At 36.9% G+C, this 20,908-nt stretch overlaps 2 long non-coding RNA genes across 2 annotated transcripts in view; both read right to left on the bottom strand.

Annotated features, from left to right (window-relative positions):
- Window positions 1-20,908, bottom strand: part of LOC144614815 (uncharacterized) — a 374,779-nt gene that overhangs the window by 125,546 nt on the left and 228,325 nt on the right. The gene's annotated exons all lie outside the window — the stretch shown is intronic.
- LOC132686510 (uncharacterized) overlaps window positions 1-20,908 on the bottom strand; it is a 33,639-nt gene that overhangs the window by 3,074 nt on the left and 9,657 nt on the right. The window lies entirely within an intron of this gene.

Raw genomic sequence — 20,908 nt, 5'->3', positions numbered from 1 at the left:
GTATAAAATCTGTGGCTTCAACTTGGGACAACTCAAAAGGCCATCAAAGCTCTAAATCTCTCCATAGCACCAGTTGGAGGCATTGTTGAGACTTCACTCCTGCTCTTTATTCTCCAAAGAGGACTCACTAAATAAATGCCCTGGATGTTAATATCCATCACATAGTTTGCTTCCCAAAAGTCCCAACCCGCTGCAAGCAGTTATTGCCATGTGTGGTATAAGGAAGCAAATACGAACAGAGGATTGTAGACCTGAATCATTTGTTTTCCATTTGGCACGGGAACTTGTTTACTGAAGGCAGGTGGAACACAGATTATGGCACAAGGTAGCAGTGGAATTGATGATATTTTCACTGGTTTGGTGTACTGATGAAAGAAAACACATTTGGTCATGCAATGTGTCAGACATTTGAGAAACATGGGAGAAATAGTAATGATAAGGAAAAGAAGTGGGTGAGCTCAAGTGACATGCTGAAAAAAAATAAAAACTGAGAATGATTAATCTGCAGTTAAAAGCTAGCTGTAACAGCTATAGGCCTCCCTGGTGATAGATGATAGATGACTGATATAGATTAGATAGATAGATAGATGATAGATAGATAGATAGATGATTGATTATGGATAGATAGACAATAGATGATAGATATAGATAGATGATAGATAAATAGATGGATAGAAAATAGATGATAGATAGATAGATGACAGATAGATAGATAGAGACATGTCTCGTCTTCTACAGTGGGAAGACAGAAGCAAAAGAAGCCAAAAATAAGGTCCATAAAAGTAGCCAAACTTCCAAAGATTAAAATCATAGACAACACAAATCTGTACCACCAATGTCAGTTTTCTATATGGGAGGGAATGTGATTCTCACACATATGATGGGGTATCTAGCTTGTTGTACCTGGAAATTTTAAATTCCCTTCCAAAGATACTGATTCCAAAAGCAATGCCTAATAAATGCCCTGCATATTAATCTCCAGCTTAGTGTTTCCCTCCCGAGAAAATCAACCTACAATAGTAACCAAATGGTTGATTAGTGTGAGAATTTTCTTTATCAAAGAATTCTTATAAATACGGAAGGAATTATAAATTTAGCAAATCACCAATGGCAGCTTGTAATGAAATAATAGATCTAGGCCGCCCACCACTCTAACTGATGGTTAAAATCATTGAGTCAAAGTTTGATGGGGAAACTTTATCAGGCTAGCAGTACATTAGCCCACTGATCAATCTTAATATCACTACAAATGGGATACCTACTATTAATGCTCCTGATGTGACAGAAGATGCTATACCTATAGCAACATTTATGAAGTATTTTTTTCCCCAAAAGTTGACTTCAATCTAATCAAAGCTATACATTGTTGATTTACAAGAGATACGGGGAAAAGAAGAATAAGTAAATATAATCAGCCACATCAAGAACGTGAGAAATGCTTCAGGACAAATGAACTAATATCTCAATAAATATATAGCATTATAAAAGGGTGTTTAGAGGCATATTGACCAAAAACAAAGCATGGCTTTTGATTGGATCCTAATTCAAATAACTAAAAAGACATTTTTTTAGACAAGAAAATAGAACACAGATTAGTAGATGATATGATTATTTGTAATGTTATTTTTCATTATTTGTAACATTATTTGCAATGAAATATTACTAAGTAATGTTTTTTAAAAGTTGTTATCTACTAGAGATTCATATTGGAATACTTATAGGTGAAATGATACTATATCTGCTATTTGCTTTGTAATAACCTACAGAAAAATCACATAGGTTGGAGGGGGAATAGACAAAATAAGAATGGGAAATTGTTGGTAATTATTTGAGCTGGGTAGTGGGTAGGTAGGGATTCATTGTGATATTTCAATTTTAAAATATGTTCAATTTTTTTCTAAATAAAAAGTTTTAAAAATTATTTACATCATTAATGTTAGTTTATATTTGATAGCAAATCAATGCATTCAATTAAGAAGTCATGAGGTAATACAGTTTAATGGAAATTTGTGAAATATTAATCACTTGATGATAAGTTACTTTTAAAAATATGAATTAATATTTTTAGGGAAATTATAATAATCTCATACTAAGTCTTTAACAAATGACTTATATATAATACTTTAACATATTCACAATTAATTAAGAATTATAAGTACATATATAACTGATCATAAAATATCTACTTTATCTCTTTACATAAAAATGACTAATTCCCCCCAAAAAAGACTAATTCCCTTTAAGAATGCAATGATATTATTTGATTTTTTTTAAATGTCTGATAGAAATTTATTAGAATAAAAATGTACTAACAGCAAGTTGATTAATTTGACACTTAGCTATAAGAATAGTTTGGTGAAAAAGTTATTCCCAAACATTTATGTTTCAAATATTTTTAATTTTAGTTCATTATAGAAAGTTTTGTGACACTTTTTGCATAAACACTATTGATAATTTTTAATTTTTTTTAAATATAGGTGATAAATTATTAATAGATTGTTAAGAATTTAACATACCAGTTTGGCATATTTCAATTTTTTTCACTTTTGGCATTTCAGAGAGTATAATAATATAAAAATGATAATCGAAATATTAACTATCATTATAAAACAAATATTAAATAAAATTTAAAAATTTACAAGATGAATAAAATGTAGGAAAAGTACTCAAAATGTTGCAAGTCTACCCATTGCTCACCAAAGTTATCAATACCACAACACAATTTTTTTGATCATCATGTCTAACTTAATTTTTCAGTTAGACTTGAGTCAAACTGCTTTTGGTTAAATTGCTATTAACTCAATTGTTTTCTGCTAGTCATATAACAATCGCTCCATTTTGAAGATTATTGGTTTTTAAATAGCTAGAAAATGTCATTTATTATGCATTTTTCATGTGAATTGAATAAAAAACAAATTATTTCTAATCAATAGAGAAACGGTAGCCTCCAGAAATGTTATTTCTTTTTTTTTTTTTTTTAATTTTTTTAACGTTTATTTATTTTTGAGACAGAGAGAGCATGAACGGGGGAGGGTCAGAGAGAGGGAGACACAGAATCTGAAACAGGCTCCGGGCTCTGAGCTGTCAGCACAGAACCCGACGCGGGGCTCAAACTCACGGACCACGAGATCATGATCTGAGTCGAAGTCGGCCACTTGACCTACTGAGCCACCCAGGCGCCCCCAGAAATGTTATTTCTGCTTACAATGCCAAACTCTGGAAATGAGTTAACTGGTTTGGAAATATTATGTAATCTCTCTCTGTCCACCCTCCCGCCCTTCACCTACCCAATCTTTGACACCCACCACTGGAATAACCAAGATTCATTTGGTCTCCGTCTCACTAAAGGAGTAAGTGACTCATGAGCATATTCCATATTCACCAATGCTGGAAGGTAAAACTAGATCTAGCACTTAACTGCCAGAATCTTGGAGTGATGCTGTCACATTCACCACGTGTGGTGCATTGTTTAATAAATATCCAAAACTGGGACGTCTGGTTGGCTCAGTCCATTAAGCATCCAACTCTTGATTTTGGCTCAGGTCGGGATCCCAGGGTTGTGAGATTGAGCTCCATGTTGAGCTCCGTGCTATGCATGGAGCCTACTTGGAATTCTCTCTCTCCCTCTGCCTGCCGCTCCCCCACTCACCCAGGTGTCTGCTGTCTCTCTTGCTCTCTCTCTCTCTCTCTCTCAAAAAAAAAAAATCCAATACTAAGTTGTTTGTATAGCTCATGTTTATAAGTATGCATATATATTGACAGATAATTTTCAGGTACAAATACTCTGTACTCTTAAATTTGTTTTGTCAATGTTCACACTCTAATCTTTCAGATATCCATGAAGATCAAAGCATTACATAAGTCCTTGTTTCTCTTCAAAGTTTCATTCTTTTATATTGACTGTAAACAATCAATTTTGTAACTTACAGTTCTTGTAATATCAGACTGTTTTGCTTTTCTTTCAGTTTAATACAAACATCCTAACTTGTCTGAATTTAATTAACATGCCTTCCTCAGATTTAATTAAATCTGCCTTCCTCACTGATATATGAAAAATTATTTAGGGCAAAACACAATTATTTTTAAAATCATTTACATATTCAAGTTTTATTTTTAATTTTGCTTAACACATGTACTTAGGCATGCTTTTTGTGAAAATAATTGGTTAGGAAAGTGCATAATAGAGTATTATCTTTCCATATATAACAATTAAAATAGATCATGTCATACAATTCTTAACATGATCTCTATTTTGTTTTTAAAAATCTAGATAGTTCTGTATATGGACAATTTAAAAATATAGAAATATACATACCAAGAAAGTCACAACGATCATCTTTAAAAGTAACATTAAGGAAATACTCACTTTCTATTTTTATCTTTTGAATTTTTTTTTAAGTAGGCTTCATGCCCAAAGCAGAGACCATTGAGGGGCTTGAACTCATGACCCTAAGATCAAGACCTTGAGATCAAAACCTGAGTTGAGATTGAAAGTCCCAAGCTTAACTGACTGAGCTATGCAGACACCCCTGTCTTTTGACTTTTTAATAATGAATATATCTTACTGGAGATGAAGTATAAATATACCTTTTAAAAGAATTTAATATATAGAATTATATATATATTAGAATTATATATATATATATAAGAATTATATATATATAAGAATTATATATATATAAGAATTATATATATATAAGAATTATATATATATAAGAATTATATATATATAAGAATTATATATATATAAGAATTATATATATATAAGAATTATATATATATATAATATGCACATTCTATATATAATATATGCACCTATATATACTTAAGTATGAGTATATATACATAATTGAATGTATTTTTTTATTTAATGAGATAAAGTATAAATATTTATTTCAAAAAAGGATGTCATTGATGGTTTTGTAAGTTCTCATAATCTGTTCTATCATCTTTTTCTCTCTATCAAAAAAAATTTTAGCAGTGCCTGGGTGGTTGGTTGAGCATCCCACTCTTGATTTTGGCCTAGATGGTGGGATTGAGACCCTCATTGGGTCTGAATGTGGAGCCTGCTCAAGATTCTCTCTCTCTCCCTCTGCCCCCTCCCGCTTGCCCTCTCTCTGTCTTTCTCTAGAAACAAAAAAAAAAAAAAATGTTTTTCAAATGTTTAAAACATATATTTTTAATTCTGCACCAAGCTATAAGGTTTTCAAAAATATGTTCTGTGACCATAAAGAACTTCTGTAAAATTAACCTTCATCTTTCAAAGATTTGTATAAAACATCCTTTACCTTCACTCCACTCAAGTAAAAGTATTTATTAAATTTTTCTGTAAGGACCATGAAACTGAATTGGGACCTGAGCTGTAAGAAATCGCCCAGAAAATCACAGGAGACTGGCACACACCCTCTAATGAGAAAACATTTCACAAGCAACAAAAACCACGGTCAAAAATAATCAGAGAGTTGACGATGGAAAGAAACCTAAAGGAGCATAATCCAAAAAGCGGTGAGTCCTTCTTAGAAGAGAAGTAAACCAAATTCTGCTTTCTTCCCTGACAGAATGGTGAAGAAAGAGCAGGAATCTACCATATGTTAGCATAAGAAAAAAACTATTTAAATCCTTAATTATCTATTAATGACTACATGAGGGTTGGCATAATGAATTAGAATCCCTAGGAGCCCTGACCTGGGAGCAAGTCTGCTCCACCAACCATTTGCCTACAAACCTTCAAGGTATATGGGCTTAAATATGGGAATAAGAGAACTAAGAGACCCTCCTTGAGGCACAGATGGCCTTTCCTGAAAGAAGCAGTGCACTGAAGACTGGGACAAGCCAAGAAAAATCCTTCCAAGGCTTTTCAGGCTCTCAATGGATATAAACAATTGCTACTGAAGGCTGGTGCTGAGGCAAGAGGGAAGGAAAGAGATCTCCCCAAAGTCAGAAAGCTGAGAGTGTGAACACATAACAAAAAGTACTGTGAGCAACTTAAAAAGCTCACAGCCAGTCTTTGGAACCAAAAAAAGAACTGCGAGGGTACAGAAAATAATGGTTGCCCATATTTGCTCCTGAGTCAACACTCCAAGTATTTATAGACAGAAGCCCAGAAGGGAAGATGAAGGACACAGGACTTGCTAGTTATAAAACTTCAAAAAGTCATTGTTCTAGTTTCATAGAAGAGATGGGACCAGGAAGATCAGACAAAGTACCAGAGAAGTTCCTATGTCTATTAAGAAGTCCCACTTGAGGGATGCTTGGGTGGGTCAGTCAGCCAAGCATCTGATTTCAGCTCAGGTCATGATCTCACTGAGTTCAAGTTTGGAAGTTTGAGCCCCACATCCAGCTCTGTGCTGACAGCTCAGTGCCTGGGGCCTGCTTCAGATTCTGTGTCTCCTTCTCTCTCTGCCCCTCCCCTACATGTGCTCTCTCTCTCAAAAATAAAAATAAATATGCATTTAAAAAAAGAAAAGAAACCCCACTTGAGCTCTGGGGAACTGTTTAACCATTAGGGGGACCCCTCAGTTCACACAGGCAGTATGACTCTACTCTTAGACATCAACTTCAGTTTGGTGATCAATTCAGCCTGATTAGGCACATTAAAGTCAATACTTGGATAACACAGGGAACTTTCACTTAAGTGAAAGTCATAATTGATGTCATCATTTTAATATCAATACAGTTAAAGTTTAACACATTAATTATATCCACCTGCTATCATATATTGCTAACTAATTAGTTCATATTTCCCAGTTAGATTATAAATTCCTCATAGGCTAAGATCACGTTTTAATATTTTTCTGTGTCTCCCAAAAGATGTAAGACAGCCTAGATATATATGATTTAATTAATGAATAATCAGCTATTCTTTTTTTTTTTTTTGCCCAGGAAAAAGTTAATCCTCTCCATCCACCCAGGATTAGCCTGCCCATCCAACAGATCCATGACTTTGATATTAGCTCTCTGGAAGCATTAAATTAATTGTGAAATTTTTTTCCTAAGGAAAAAGGATGAATATTTGTTTTAAAAATAAAACAAAATTAAGACTATATACAGTCGGAAGAAGACAGAAATGGTAGAAGAAAGAAGAAAATGAAGAGCAGAAAGCAGAGGAGAAGTAGAAGGAGAAGGAAGAGAAGAAGGGGAAGGAGAAGAAGAAGAAAAGTAGAAATGGCAATTACATAAAATCAAAAATTTTTTTTAAATTTCATTTTCATCCTCCAAATTCTTACACATAACCATTTATCTCTCCAAATGGCTTTTAAAAATCAGGATAAAAGTTGGTACTATATTTATTGATTTTTTATATCAATAATCACCTCTAATTAGGGTTTTTCCTTTGAGTTTCTAAACAAAGATAAAAATGATAATTGTTTAAAAGTACTACTTCATCTTCAATCCAGTAGAGGCCATTCCATATATTGAGTAAATTTCAATAGCACATACATAGCATCTGTACATACACTTGAAGATTACATGAAATAATATATACACATAAGAACAATTAAGCACCCACTGTATATATGAGAAATGAAAATGGGCTGGGTGAGGAAAAGCTTCCAGAAGTAAGAAAACTCAACCTGGATTCATACACAAAGAGACATGAAAAGCTTGATGACTGTCTGCAGTACTTCTAGTTTTGTGCTAATAATGTAAATGTTTTTAAAACAGTATCACATAGGGGGCACCTGGGTGGCTCAGTCTGTTAAACATCTGACTCTTGGTTTCGGCTCAGGTCATGATCTCACAGTTTCATGAGTTCAAGCCCCACATCAGGCTCTGAGCTGGCGGTGCAGAGCCTGCTTGAGATTCTCTCTCTCTCCCTTGCTCTCTGCCCCTCCCTCACTTATTCTCTGTTTCTCTCAAAGTAAATAAATAAACTTAAAAAAAACCCTTAAATACATATTATATGGAAACAGGCAATTGATAAAAAACATAAAAATATATAATATGCTATATGTTGAGAAATACTAAGGAGAAGCATAACACAGGGAAAGTAGGTAGAAATTATGTGCAGGGGGGTTATTATTTAAATTAGGTGGTCAGAGAGAGCCTCACTAAACAGATGGTATTTGAGCTAAGATTTGGGTGATAAGGAAGGAAGCCATGTAAATATTTGGAGGAACAGCATTCCATGTAGAAGGAACAACATGAGCAGCACTTCCCAGGGCAGAAAATGCCTCGTATGTTTAAGAAATAGCAAGGCGAGCTGTGCACCTAGAAGAGAGAGAGGAGAGTAACGGGAGATGAAGTCACAGAGTTGAGGGCATAGGTGGACATGGGCTTGCCCATGCTTCTAATGACTGTCTTTACTGTTAGTGAAGTGAGAACACTGGAGGATTGTTACCGGGAAAGTGCAATTATCTGTTTATGGTGGAGTATTTCGTGGCTAGTGTGTCGCAGCGAGAACAACACCGATGTGGAGAAAGTAATTAGCAATCATCATTGCAATAGGCGAGATGGTGGCTTAGACAAGGGTGAGCATAGCAAGAAATGTTTGGATTCTTGACTCTATCATCAAATTGTTAACTGCTCAGTTAGGAGAAAAAGTCTGGAAAACATCAAAATTATTTTCTAAAAAAAGGTGGGGGGGGGTGGGGAATAAATCATTTGTTTTTTAAACTCTAGCTTAGAACAATGTGAAAGCTTTTAGCAACTATTTTGTTAAAGTCATTAAGATTAAATTTCATTCACAGCCCATGGTACCATGTTTGAAACAGAGAAGATGCTCAAAAATATATCCTGAATTGAACTGAATTGAATTAAGAAATTATCAGAGAAAAAGAATGAATTCCAGTCTCATGCCTGCAGCTGGCTAAAGCCTGAATATCAGAAAGAAAATGTTCAGAATGTCTCCCTATTTTTCTACTGTCTTGTTCAAGTTCCCAGCCAGACTTATTCCAAGTGTGGCCCCCTGGACCAGAGCATCAGCACAAGTGAGAGCTTGTTGGCTATGCAAACCTTAGGTGCCATTTGCAGACATCCTGGACCAGCATCTTGGGAGGTAGCCCAAGAATCTGTGTTTTAACAACCTTGCAGGTGATTCTTAGGAACACTGAAGTTTAAGAAGAACAGTTCACAGCTATCCTTAAAATCAAATTCAGTTATTTATTACTACCCAGAATAGGATCCTAGACTTAAAACCAGAGTTTTTATTAAGGTATTTTTAAATCCAAAGATCACTAAATAATTTATATATAATATAATCATGCAATTTATAAATACACATATGTGTATGTGTATGAGTGTATAATCACACCAGGTATACTTTCAGACTGGCCGTCACCTGACAGCCTTGGTTAGCAAAGCTATACCTATGACACTTGTTCTTCTAAGACCTTTTGAGCCATCCCAGATACCCTGCACTCTAAGAATGACTTCAAGAAGCAAAAGACAGAAGCAGCTCTATTGGGAAAGCTTTGCTTTTTATCTCTTTCTAAGCAAGCTATTATACAAAGTGAAACAATATAAACAAGATTTGTTCATTTGCTTATTTGATTGTTTTAACCAGGAAAGATGATCGTGTGTAAAGGCTTTGCTTCTCAGCTCTTGGATGTTCAGAGTAATGAAGTGGAGAGGTTGTATGCAGGCTTTGGGAGCTGACAGATCCTAGTTCGAATCCTGGTTCTGCTTATTCTAGCCACGCAAACTCGGTCAAGTTGCCTAATCTCTCTGAGTCTCATTCCTCAACTAAAAAGTAAGCTGGAGGGTAGTCTCTGTGGTGCAATTGCAATTGGCTAGCGAATTGGGCTGTGAACTGAAATGCTGGTGGTTCAATCCCACCCGTGCAAGTCTGGAATTATACAGTCTTGGGGTAAATGGCTGGCTCAGTCGGTTGAGCATCAGACTCTTGATTTCAGTTCAGGTCATGATCTCAAGGTTCTGGGATGAGCCCTGCCTCAGACTCCACACTGGGCATGGATCCTGCTTCAGATTCTCTCTCTCCCTCTGCCCCTCCCCTGCTCCTGGTCTCTCTCTCTCTCTAAAGTAAACAAACAAACAAACAAATAATAAGAAGTAAACAAGACACTATGGTAATAGATTGGTGTGTGACACAAATGAAGTACTCAACAAATTTGCATTCCCTTCTTCTATCTCTAATCTGTCAGTAATTTTTATTTCCAGACCTTTTCCCTACATGCTAGAACTGATGTAAAAAATAACCTTCCCTCCACCCACCCACAATGTGATGCATTGATGAAATACTGATTTGGGGAAATGTGTAGCTTAAATGTCTTTAATGCTGGATTTCCAGATTCTCTTCCCCCAGAACCACCCATGGGGAAAAGGAAGAGAAACCACTTCCCACAGCTGGGGCTTTCCTCATTTCCAAAGCTGCAGAATAATCACAATTCCCAAAGGAAGCATGCCAGGCTTGGAGGCTCTCTTTTCTACCAAGAGAGCATTTAATAGCTCTTTCAACAGGACAGGCCTTCAGCCCTTCTCCATATTATTTGTCTGTAACCTATTACTTTTAAGTAAAATCTTACCGTTTTACAAAATAAAGAACATTAATCTTCTACACTCCATATTCCTACTTTCTCAATTTGTATTTTGCTTGAATGATAAGAATGGAGGAGGTAGAGGGAACAACTCTACTTCTTAATGGTTAGTCTAGAAAGAGCCACTTGCAATAGCATTTTCTCTGAACAGAATTCATCATTGTGCTGTCAGGATCAACTTTCTTATCTGAACTTGAGAAATCTGCTTTTTTGTCTCCCTATCTTAGAACACTGTGAATGGGAAAGCTGACAACCAAACGCGGCCACAGAGTTGATGTGTGGGAGGGTGAATCTAACAATTAACTGCCAAAATTCATTTTTTTTAAGTCTCTTTGACACTGTTTACAATAAGCTTCTACAGTTCTCTAGTTTGTGACCATATCAGGCTTATAAAGTGAAGAATTATAGAAATTATAGGAGTAAAAAAAATTTGTTCAAAAGCTTTGTGATACCCATACTGTGTGAGAAATACTCTTGTTTGAATAGTAAAATATTTTAGATCTCTAGTTCAGTTAACACACATATTTTCCAAAAGGAAAAAGAAGTCTGTATATATGTATGTGTGTTGGTGGGTGGGTGGAGGGCACAGGGGTGGTTTTGCATTGATCATGGGGCTTCAATAGATTTAAGAAATGACGATGAAGAAGAAGAAGAAGAAGAAGAAGAAGAAGAAGAAGAAGAAGAAGAAGGGGAAGGAGAAGGTGGAGGAGGAGGAGGAGAAGGAGAAAGGGAAGAAGAAATATAGCTAACTTCATTTTACTTTCAGGCTAAATGAAATACAAAAATAAAGCCATATGCATTTCTCTCTAAGCATTAACATACAGGCACAGAGGTGAAGTATTATCAAATTTGATGCTATCTAATTTTAAATTATTTAAAGTTATAGAAAAAGTTCATTTTCTTGATATTTGTCCTTTATAAATTTTAAGAACTCTTCTTACATTATAGGACAAAAAAATAGAAGCAGGTGATGACAACAAGAGGCCTCTTGTTTTTGAATTTATTCTGTACAGGCTGCTTTCAGTATAAAGTAAGCTGCTGACTGCCACTCCCATACTGCTCCTTCCTAACATCCACAAAGCAGGGAGCTTGGCTCTTGGGCTGGTTCAGACCCTTCTCAATATGGAAGTAGGACCACACACTCGACATCAAACCAATTAAAGTAATCTTTTCTACTTGTCTTTTTCTTCCCATTTCATCCCAGAGCCTATCATCAATTCAAGTTTATTCATTATCATGAAATACGAAACTTTTTTTTTCTGTTTCTGAGTATTTTTATTAACCACTAATAATTAATTCACTTTGGCTATGTGGCTGCCAGAATAAAATAAAATATGTGTTTCATGATTCCCAAAATAGGCTAAATGATAGGGCTGAGCTGGTGTTATTTGAGTTAATTTTATTTGGCAACAGTTTGGGCTTGATCAGCTTACAGAGATTTTTTTTTTTTTTTTTTCCAGGATTCCCCAAGACATTTCTGGTTTCCAAGAACAGAAAAGTTTGTTATTTCAGTCTGTGTTAGCACCTTGGAAACAAAAGAGATTTGTTATATTACTCTTTACAAATACATTTAGTAACCACCATGCCAAGATTTACATTAGATTTTCTTTGTTATGGTAATTCCTTCTGATATACATATGATCGAGGTTGATTCCTGACAATGACTATGAAATAATAACTATATTACTTAAGTAAGCTATGCTCCCAACTCAGTTCAACTGAGATCGAACAGATAGATCGACTCTTGTAGATACATGTGAACTATATGGCTATAAGTGAACATTTTACTATCTATAAAGAAAAGAACTCATATTTTATTGCTATAAACTTTTTCAATCTGTAAGTGTTTAAGGTTGTGAATTCACTCAAATATGCAAATATAATGATATTTTAAGGCAATCAAAAAGGGATGGGATTTCTATTTATTGTGTATTATTTACCTGGTTTCATGCCAGGTACTTTATATCTGTCATATCATTTAAGATTTCACAGCATTCTAAATCTAACCATATAATTCAGAGTTGGGGTAAAGCTCTTACATCACCAATCCAGTTTTCTAAGGAAGAAAAGGCACCCAAATCAACAGGGCCAGTTGGAAGCAACCAAAATTTAAGATCAAAGAAACCAGGACACATTTTTTGCCTCTATAGTGTGCTCTTGAACTCCAAATCCTTGTTTTTTACCCATATCATGGAGATAATACAACTACCTCATGATACGTTAGTGAAGATTAAAAGAGACAATGCAATTGGGGCGTGTGGGTGGCTCAGTGGGTTGAGCGTCCTACTTCAGCTCATGTCTCACGGTTTGTGGGTTCAAGCCCAACATCGGTCTCTGTGCTGACAGCTCAGAGCCTGGAGCCTACTTTGGATTCTGGGTCTCCCTCTCTCTCTGCCCCTCCCCCGCTGGCATTCTGTGTGTCTCTCTCTCAAAAATAAACAAACATTAAACGATTAAAAAAAAAAGATACAATGCAAAACAGTAGCTGGGAAATAGGGACTAGATGTCAGTTTGCTTCCTCTAAGTTCTACTTCTTTCTCTCCCTACACGTGTTGTACTCTACTTCCATTGGATAGTTAACTAAAGTATCAGAAAATGGTAAAACTGAGAGCAGCTTTAGTGAGCACCAAGTGACATCATTAAACAAATGAAGAGAATAAGTTCCAGAATGTGTCAAGACGTAGACACAGCTAAGCAGGGACAAATTTTGTTTACAAAAAATTCTTAATTCAATGTCTTTTCCATTATACCTACCTAAAGTACATAACTTACTTAAAAATCAGCTAATGTGTTACTGTCTATGCCCCCCTCCCATCCTAACTTAATCAGTACTTCTGAAACGCCCACGTGCGATGCCAACTCCAATTGTATAGCTCTACGTGTCTCAAACATACATATACAGTGACTGACCGCAATAGTGTCTGTGTGTCCTGTTTGTCAGTGGCAGCCATTCAGAGACAAGTATGGCTGTGCAGAAGTCCTCCCTGTTGCTCGATACTTTTCAAGAATAGACATACGTGTCAATATTGATGTAAGTTTTTCTATTTTTTAAAACGTAAGAAGGCTAAACAAACCTGTTTGTGCTTTCTATAATAACGCATAAAGTGAAGAAACAAGCATTCATAGCATTCCATACAGCTTACTATACAAGGTCTGCACTCAGTAAAGGAATTAGGGGAGAATAAACAATTCTTTTCCTCCTACTTCCTCTTTCCACTTGCTTTCATTTTAAATTAGGTAAAAAGTGAGCTTTTTTTTTTTTTTAATTTTTTTTAACGTTTATTTATTTTTGAGACAGAGAGAGACAGAGCATGAACGGGGGAGGGTCAGAGAGAGCGGGAGACACAGAATCGGAAGCGGCTCCAGGCTCTGAGCCATCAGCCCAGAGCCCGATGCGGGGCTCGAACTCACGGACCGCGAGATAGTGACCTGAGCCGAAGTTGGCCGCTTAACCGACTGAGCCACCCAGGCGCCCCTAAAAAGTGAGCTTTAATGACTGTTCTATCATATTTCCCTTTGTACTCTGAAGTTCACAGCTCACAAACAGGAGCTTGGCAAACATTTGTGAATTGATTCACTGCCTGTGGGGCTGCTATCAATTTCTTCCACCTTCTATGGACACTAACTCGATCCCTTTATTCCTTCCTCAAACATTTATCAATAAACATTCACTGAACACCTGCAATTTTTCAGGCCCTGTGCTGGAGATGAGAAAGAAATAAGAAACAATTCCTCCCTTCCAAGAACTCCAAGTCTAAAGTAAGGAAGTGGATATGTAACAAAGTAACTCTTTTTGATGGTATATAAAAGTGATATAGGAGATGATCCCCTTTAAAGTGGCATTCTTTACTCATTACCCACCACGTCCACATTGCCACAAAAGAGCACAGCAGTTTAAAAAAAAAGTGCAGCTGTCACCAATGATTAACACAATGGCGAGACATGGTGTATGAGAACGGATATAGGTGGTTTTATAAGGACCATGTGGTTGTGTGGGACACGCATGCTGAACACAGACTGCAGACACTGCCCAAAACTTCCTTTTGCAGGGTGCGGATGTAACCGAGCCTTGCGTGGAAGTCTTCGCTTCCGGAATAGGAAGATTGACTAACCAGTGAAGCTGTATTACTCATTTCAGCAGTCATTTGCTTTTCTTGATGCAGCACATAAAACTTGTACAAGATACAGCAAAGGAACTTAGGTCACCCACATTAATTTAGGACATGTTTCTGTTGACTGATTATACAGACTCTACCTGTTAAAGTTTATAACAAAGTCAAAGATGTTGGGCTCAAACGGAATCTCAGATCTAAAATTACAATCTTATGGCAGGTGGGGGAAAATGATTCAGCAATTTTTTATTTAAATTAAACTTCCAAAATGATTATAGAAGAAATTATATTCTGAATACCTGCTATTTGCTTGGCACTCTCGTAGATGCTGTAGAGATTAAAAGACATGTAAAATATGCTTCTGATGCTCAGGAATTTGCAATCCAATTGGGGGAAGAAACTTTAAGTGCAAAAAGGAACAGCCAAACAAGGCAACACGCAATATATTGCTAAATGACTGATGTTGATAATCAGAGATATGTACACAGTGAGATAACAATATCTTTGAGGTAAAGCAATCTAGAGAGAAATTGTACTTGGTGTGAGCTTTGGAAAGGATAAAATGGAAGAATGAGGTGTTGTAAGAGAAAACCAGAAGTGGAACAAAGGCACAGAGTAGGAAAACTTTAGGGAAGTTAAGGAAATAGGGGTTGGATTCACTTGGCTGTGCAGAGATAGCCTGGGAGAAGAGTGGAGCCAGGGCTGAGAATGTAGGTTGAAATCAGAACATAAATGCAAACCCAAGGAGTTCAAGCCCCCTTCCATGGTAATGTTGAGCCATTGAATTTTTTTTTTCATCAGCGAAGTGATATAATAAACCTGGAAATTATGTTTAGGGTAAAAACCAGGAGTCCAAGTTAAGACCAGGTATATTAGGAGAAGCGTGAGAGCCCCATTTGGTTCATAATATGGCATTTCTTCAAGTGAATATATTCTTTAAGTCATATTTTCAGTATGTATTTAGTAAGCTGTGAAGAAACTTTCTATTAGGGTAGAGTATATGCCACTTAATATTAAAAATAGATTTGTTACATTTACTAAGTAGAATATCTTCACTGCTTTGGAATTTTCTGGTTTTCAAATCAACAATTGTTTCTCATATTTCAGAATTCATGTTTTACTGTGTTTCCCTCTGCGATTCCTTGTAACATTCTTGGCATGGGTTTAAATACGTAGGCAATAAAGCCCATCTTGTACCCCATTAAATAGTGCTATATGGTGCTTTATATTCAGAATCAGTGCACTGAACTGCCTCCCCAGAGTGACTCTCAGCTGACTGGCTTCAGAGCTAGTGGGGTGGCTTTTTTTGCACTGGGCCATTTCCTGTGTATAATTCATCAAAATACCAAACCAAGGTGGATCAATGTGAGGACAAGTTTGTTCAATATCCATGCTTGGAATTGGCTCTTTTGGCAGGAGTAAAACCAAGATTCATTCTGCCAGTTGGAGAAACTGAAAATTGGAGAACTCAGTGACCTGACACTTCATTTTGTTTGTTTTTATTTTTGACAGAGAGTGGAGGAGGGGCAGAGAGAGAGGGAGACACAGAATCCGAAGCAGGCTCCAGGCTCTGAGCTGTCAGCACAGAGCCCGAAGTGGGGCTTGAACTCATGCAGGATCATGACCCGAGCCGAAGTTGGAGGCTTAACTGACTGAGCCACCCAGGCGCCCTGACACTTCATTTTTATTTATTACATAGATACTGCAATATCACATAGATAGGTAGCCAGGTAGCTGCCTTACTAGTTTATGATTAAGATCAACCAAACTTTCCCTCTTAACTGTATGATTTCATAAAGTCATTTTTATAGCTCTAAAATGATTGCCATACATCTAGTCAGAAACCAGGTGGGGCCATGCACCAGAGTTCATATTTGCATGATCACAGACCCTAATTCACCCAGGGACAGGGTTAAATTTGAGTGTATGTCATCTTTTCTGAACTGGTCCAGAACTTCATAAGTTTGCTCTGGAGTAATTTCTTCAATTCTTACTCTTACCTGCTAAAAAAGTGGGTGCTTTTATATGGTGCTTTATATTCAGAATCAATGTGCTGAACTGGGATCAGAATACTCTTTCTTGGATTTAATATTAAATCACATGGATGCATCACATGAAATTTATTTGGCTATAAAATTCAACCTTTAACCATCGGAAGAGAAATGAAATCCATATGTAATAAGGTAACATTAGTTTGTAGTATTGCTTTTCAATCTTGTCTTTAATGTAGACTACTGTAGTAGATCAGAGACCTTGAAAGACCCCTACTCGTTTCCTCATGACCATGCCAAACAAAAAATTTTCTAAAAAATAACATTTACAAAACAAAACTCTAAACAGAAAGACTAATAGAGGCTTTGGTAACATTGTGTTTTGTTAAATATTTTAATCAAGAATTCTTATTCGAGGCCATATAATATACAGAAATTATCATAATTAGAAATTTTAGTTCCCTTAGAGATGTTCACAAATGACCTAGAAAACTACTCTGTTTCAAAACTCATCACAGTGCATGCATAGAGTATTGTGATAAACAAGTTGACAGAGGTTAACAATTTCGTCTGAATGTTGTTCTGTCGGTTGTGAAGAATGAATCAATTATTTTGTTCACATATACACCAGAGGTGAATATGAGAAACCCACACTACTACGTACCTAGCGTAGACTTGGGGTAGTGTCAGTAAGAAGTACTTCTCACAGCCTGCTAGTTAATAGAAACATTAATTCTATTTGAGTATGTCCTCTCATTCTGCTCTACTTTTCTAACCAAAGATTAAACTCTGCCCACATGATCCTAGGTATATAGGAGAAGGAAAGCAGAAAGAGTCTCCCTTCACTGCTTTGTCGGAGAGTCAACAGAAGCACCACACTGTGCAGCCTACTGTCGGCAGCACCAAAATGCATAATGTAGACACAACGCATACATTATGGATTTTCCCAACGCATGGTTCCAGAAATGTGGAGTTTGTGAGATAATGATCCTGAGATGCTTTCCTTGATTCTAGAGAAATAGAGACTATCCTGCAATAGCAGGGTTGATTACCTTGCATTTAGAATGTACTATAAAAGAGCTCACACTGGATTTGGAGACAGAAAATGTGAGACACTGCCACTTGCTACTTGTAATTGACTCTGTTAGGCGTTTGCCTCTTGATTTCGGCTCAGGTCATGATCTCACAGTTCATGAAATCGAGCCCCGAGTCAGGCTCTGCACTGACAGCACACTTTCTCTCTCACTCTCTCTCTCTCAAAATAAAAATAAACTTAAAAAAAAAGGATAATGATATCTACCTTATCAACAGAGTAACCAAATAAAATAGCACGCACCAAAACAAACTACACAACAACATGCATTCTCAAAAGCTTTGGTTTTCAGAATCAATGTTTAAAAAAAGTTATCCATATAACATATGGATGGCCAAATGGATCACTCATTCATTCCTTTATCTGTTTCTTAAATGTTGCCAAAACCTACAAGATGCTAATGGTATTACACATTGCAGGTAAGTTACTGATTAAATAAACAAAGTTAGACAGACAATAAGTGACTACACACACACACATACATTTGTGTAGGTGTATTGTGTGTATGTGTATTTACAAAAATTACAGCTGCAGTAAGTGCTGCCACATAGTAAGGGCTGAGAAAAGGACCGGGTTCTTAAAGTGTTTAAAGAAGTTAGGGAAAGTCTCTGAGGAAGTGACATTTTGGCCAAAATTTGAAAGAGAACAAAGAGTGAAGAAAGCAAATGGGGGTGGGAGTGAAGAGGTGTATTAACTGTGCGAATGGGTGACTTTGCACTGACGAACATTTTGAACTTTACCACTTCAGAAGCAATATTCAACAGCATGTGTAACTAAGAGAGCCAGTAATTATTACAGGAAACAAAATTAAATCACATCTCTTGAATTTCTTTGCTCTTTCTTCTATTTACTCCCCAGGCATCAGTAATCACTTGGTATGTGTCTTTTGAGCTCTTACTGATGACTCTAGTGTTTTCCAAAGTATAATCATTATCCCCAGAGAGAACTGGTTTTAAAAAAGATATGTTCTGGGGCGCCTGGGTGGCTCAGTTAAGCATCTGACTCTTGATTTTGGCTCAGGTCTTGATCTCATGGTACATGAGATGCAGCCCTGAGTCGAGCTTCAGGCTGACAGCATGGATCCTGCTTGGGATTCTCTCTCTCTCTCTCTCTCTCTCTCTCTCTCTCTCTGCACCTCCCCTGTGTGCACTTGTGTGCGCTCGCACACGTGTGCATGCACTCAGTCCCTCTCTGGCCTTCCCCTGCTTGAGCTCGCACATGCACTCTCTCTCTCTCTCAAAATAAACTTTAAAAAAATATATATGTTCCGGGGCTCCACCCTGGAATTACTAAATCACAGCACCTTGGAGAGGAATCCTGGAATGTGCATTTGTAATGATTTTCTCAGGTGACTTTCGTGGGCAATAGAATGTGAAAACTGCTGGACCCGGCACGAAAGTATTGCACACAATATCAAAACGGACATTTGTGTTCCCTGACACAAAGACCTCACAACATCTTCAACAGACAACCTGGGAAACAGAGGCGCATAAAGCAAAACACAAGCAGACAGAGCACAGGAGTCAGGACTGCATCTCAAACCCCACTGGAAAAACTGATGCAGAAAAGGTGATCTGAGTCACTGCAAACTCATAATCTAAAAATTCTGCCTATCTCTTGAGACCCTGTTCTCCCATTTCTGTAAAACATAAATAAGCCTTTACTTACAAAATGAGAATTGTTTACCCTTAAGGCAGCTCTTGCCATAGAAATGAGGTATGCTACATCCTATACCAGGAAAGGCTTCGGTCTAGCATTTATTTATTTATTTATTTATTTATTTATTTATTTAGATTCTTTTAGTGTTTATTTATTTTTGAGAGAGAGAGAGAGTAGCAGAGACAGGGAGAGACATAGAATCTGAAGCAAATTCCAGGCTCCAAACTGTCAGCACAGACCCCGATGCGGGGCTCGAACTCACAAACTAAGGTAAGATCATGACCTGAACCAAAGTTGGACACTCAATGACTGAGCCACCCAGGCACCCTAATTTATTTTTATTTTAGTAATCTCTGCACCCAAAGTGGGGCTCAAGCTCATGACCCAGAGATCAAGAGTCACATGCTCTTCTGACTGAGCCAGCCAAGCACCCTTTGGTTCAGTATTAAACCACATTACTGAACTACCATTATTTAGCCCTGTTTCCCAAATTGATGCCTGGACTGAGGTACTTTGCTAAGGAGATTTTTTACCTGGATGTTTCTTTCTTGTTTTAATCTGCAAGGTCAGTTTGCACTTGGTTTGGATTTTTAATCCACTTGGAATGGATTTTATGATCTCTGAGAACTACAATACTCTACTGTAGTTCTACAACACTCTTGCTGACTTGACTTCAGGTCTTCAATTAATAATACTTTTCTAATGTTATATTATAAAAGTAATCAATATTGGCAAAAGAGATATTTATAATAAGTGCAGAATTGAAGAGAAGACCCCCCACCCTTACTGCCTGCCCTCTTTCTCCATATTCTACTCTTGGCCCTCTAAATAATTCAATATCCCAGTATTGTTTTTAATTTTTTTAATGTTTATTTATTTTTGAGAGAGTGGGAGACACAGAGTGTGAGCAGGGGAGGAGCAGAGAGAGAGGGAGACACAGAATCCGAAGCAGGCTCCAGGCTCTGAGCTGTCAGCACAGAGCCCAACATGGGGCTTGAACCCATGAACTGTGAGATCACGAGCTGAGTGGAAGACGGACGCTTAACTGACTGAGCCACCCAGGCATCTCTGATAGCCCAGGGTTTTGAGGCACTTTCCTAAGTCATGTTTCCAACTGTCCTTCTGCTGCTGATTGTTCAGGTAAGCTGCTAGGTAGGCATGCCAATACCAACTTCCATCACTACCAACATATGTCCAATGCCAAAGAGTATGAATGAATTCTTGAATACAGAGACTTGCTACTCTACCTCAGAAAGGTTTTCAACAGCTAGTTTATTAGTTCATTGAGATATATAGCATGCAGCTACAAACATCATCATTTTTATGATTTTATGCCTTTTCTTGTTTCTCCAAAAGTCAGGAATGCCATAATCTCTCATGCTAATCTGTTAAGAGCCAATAGAAAATATACTTCTATGGCCCTAACAAAAGATCATTCCTGTTCCTGCCAATATTTATGAGACTATCTGCTGGTTAGCTGTATATGTGCATCTGTTTATCTAGCACTTATGTTGTCAGGAGGTTAGACATAGACTTTGAATTCAGAGAGTCTGGGAT

Source organism: Panthera onca, chromosome F1 (assembly GCF_046562875.1).
Source record: "Panthera onca isolate mPanOnc1 chromosome F1, mPanOnc1 haplotype 2, whole genome shotgun sequence".
NCBI classification, from domain to species: domain Eukaryota; kingdom Metazoa; phylum Chordata; class Mammalia; order Carnivora; family Felidae; genus Panthera; species Panthera onca.
Note: the sequence above shows the minus strand (reverse complement) of the source record. Positions and strands in the feature narration are given on the sequence as shown.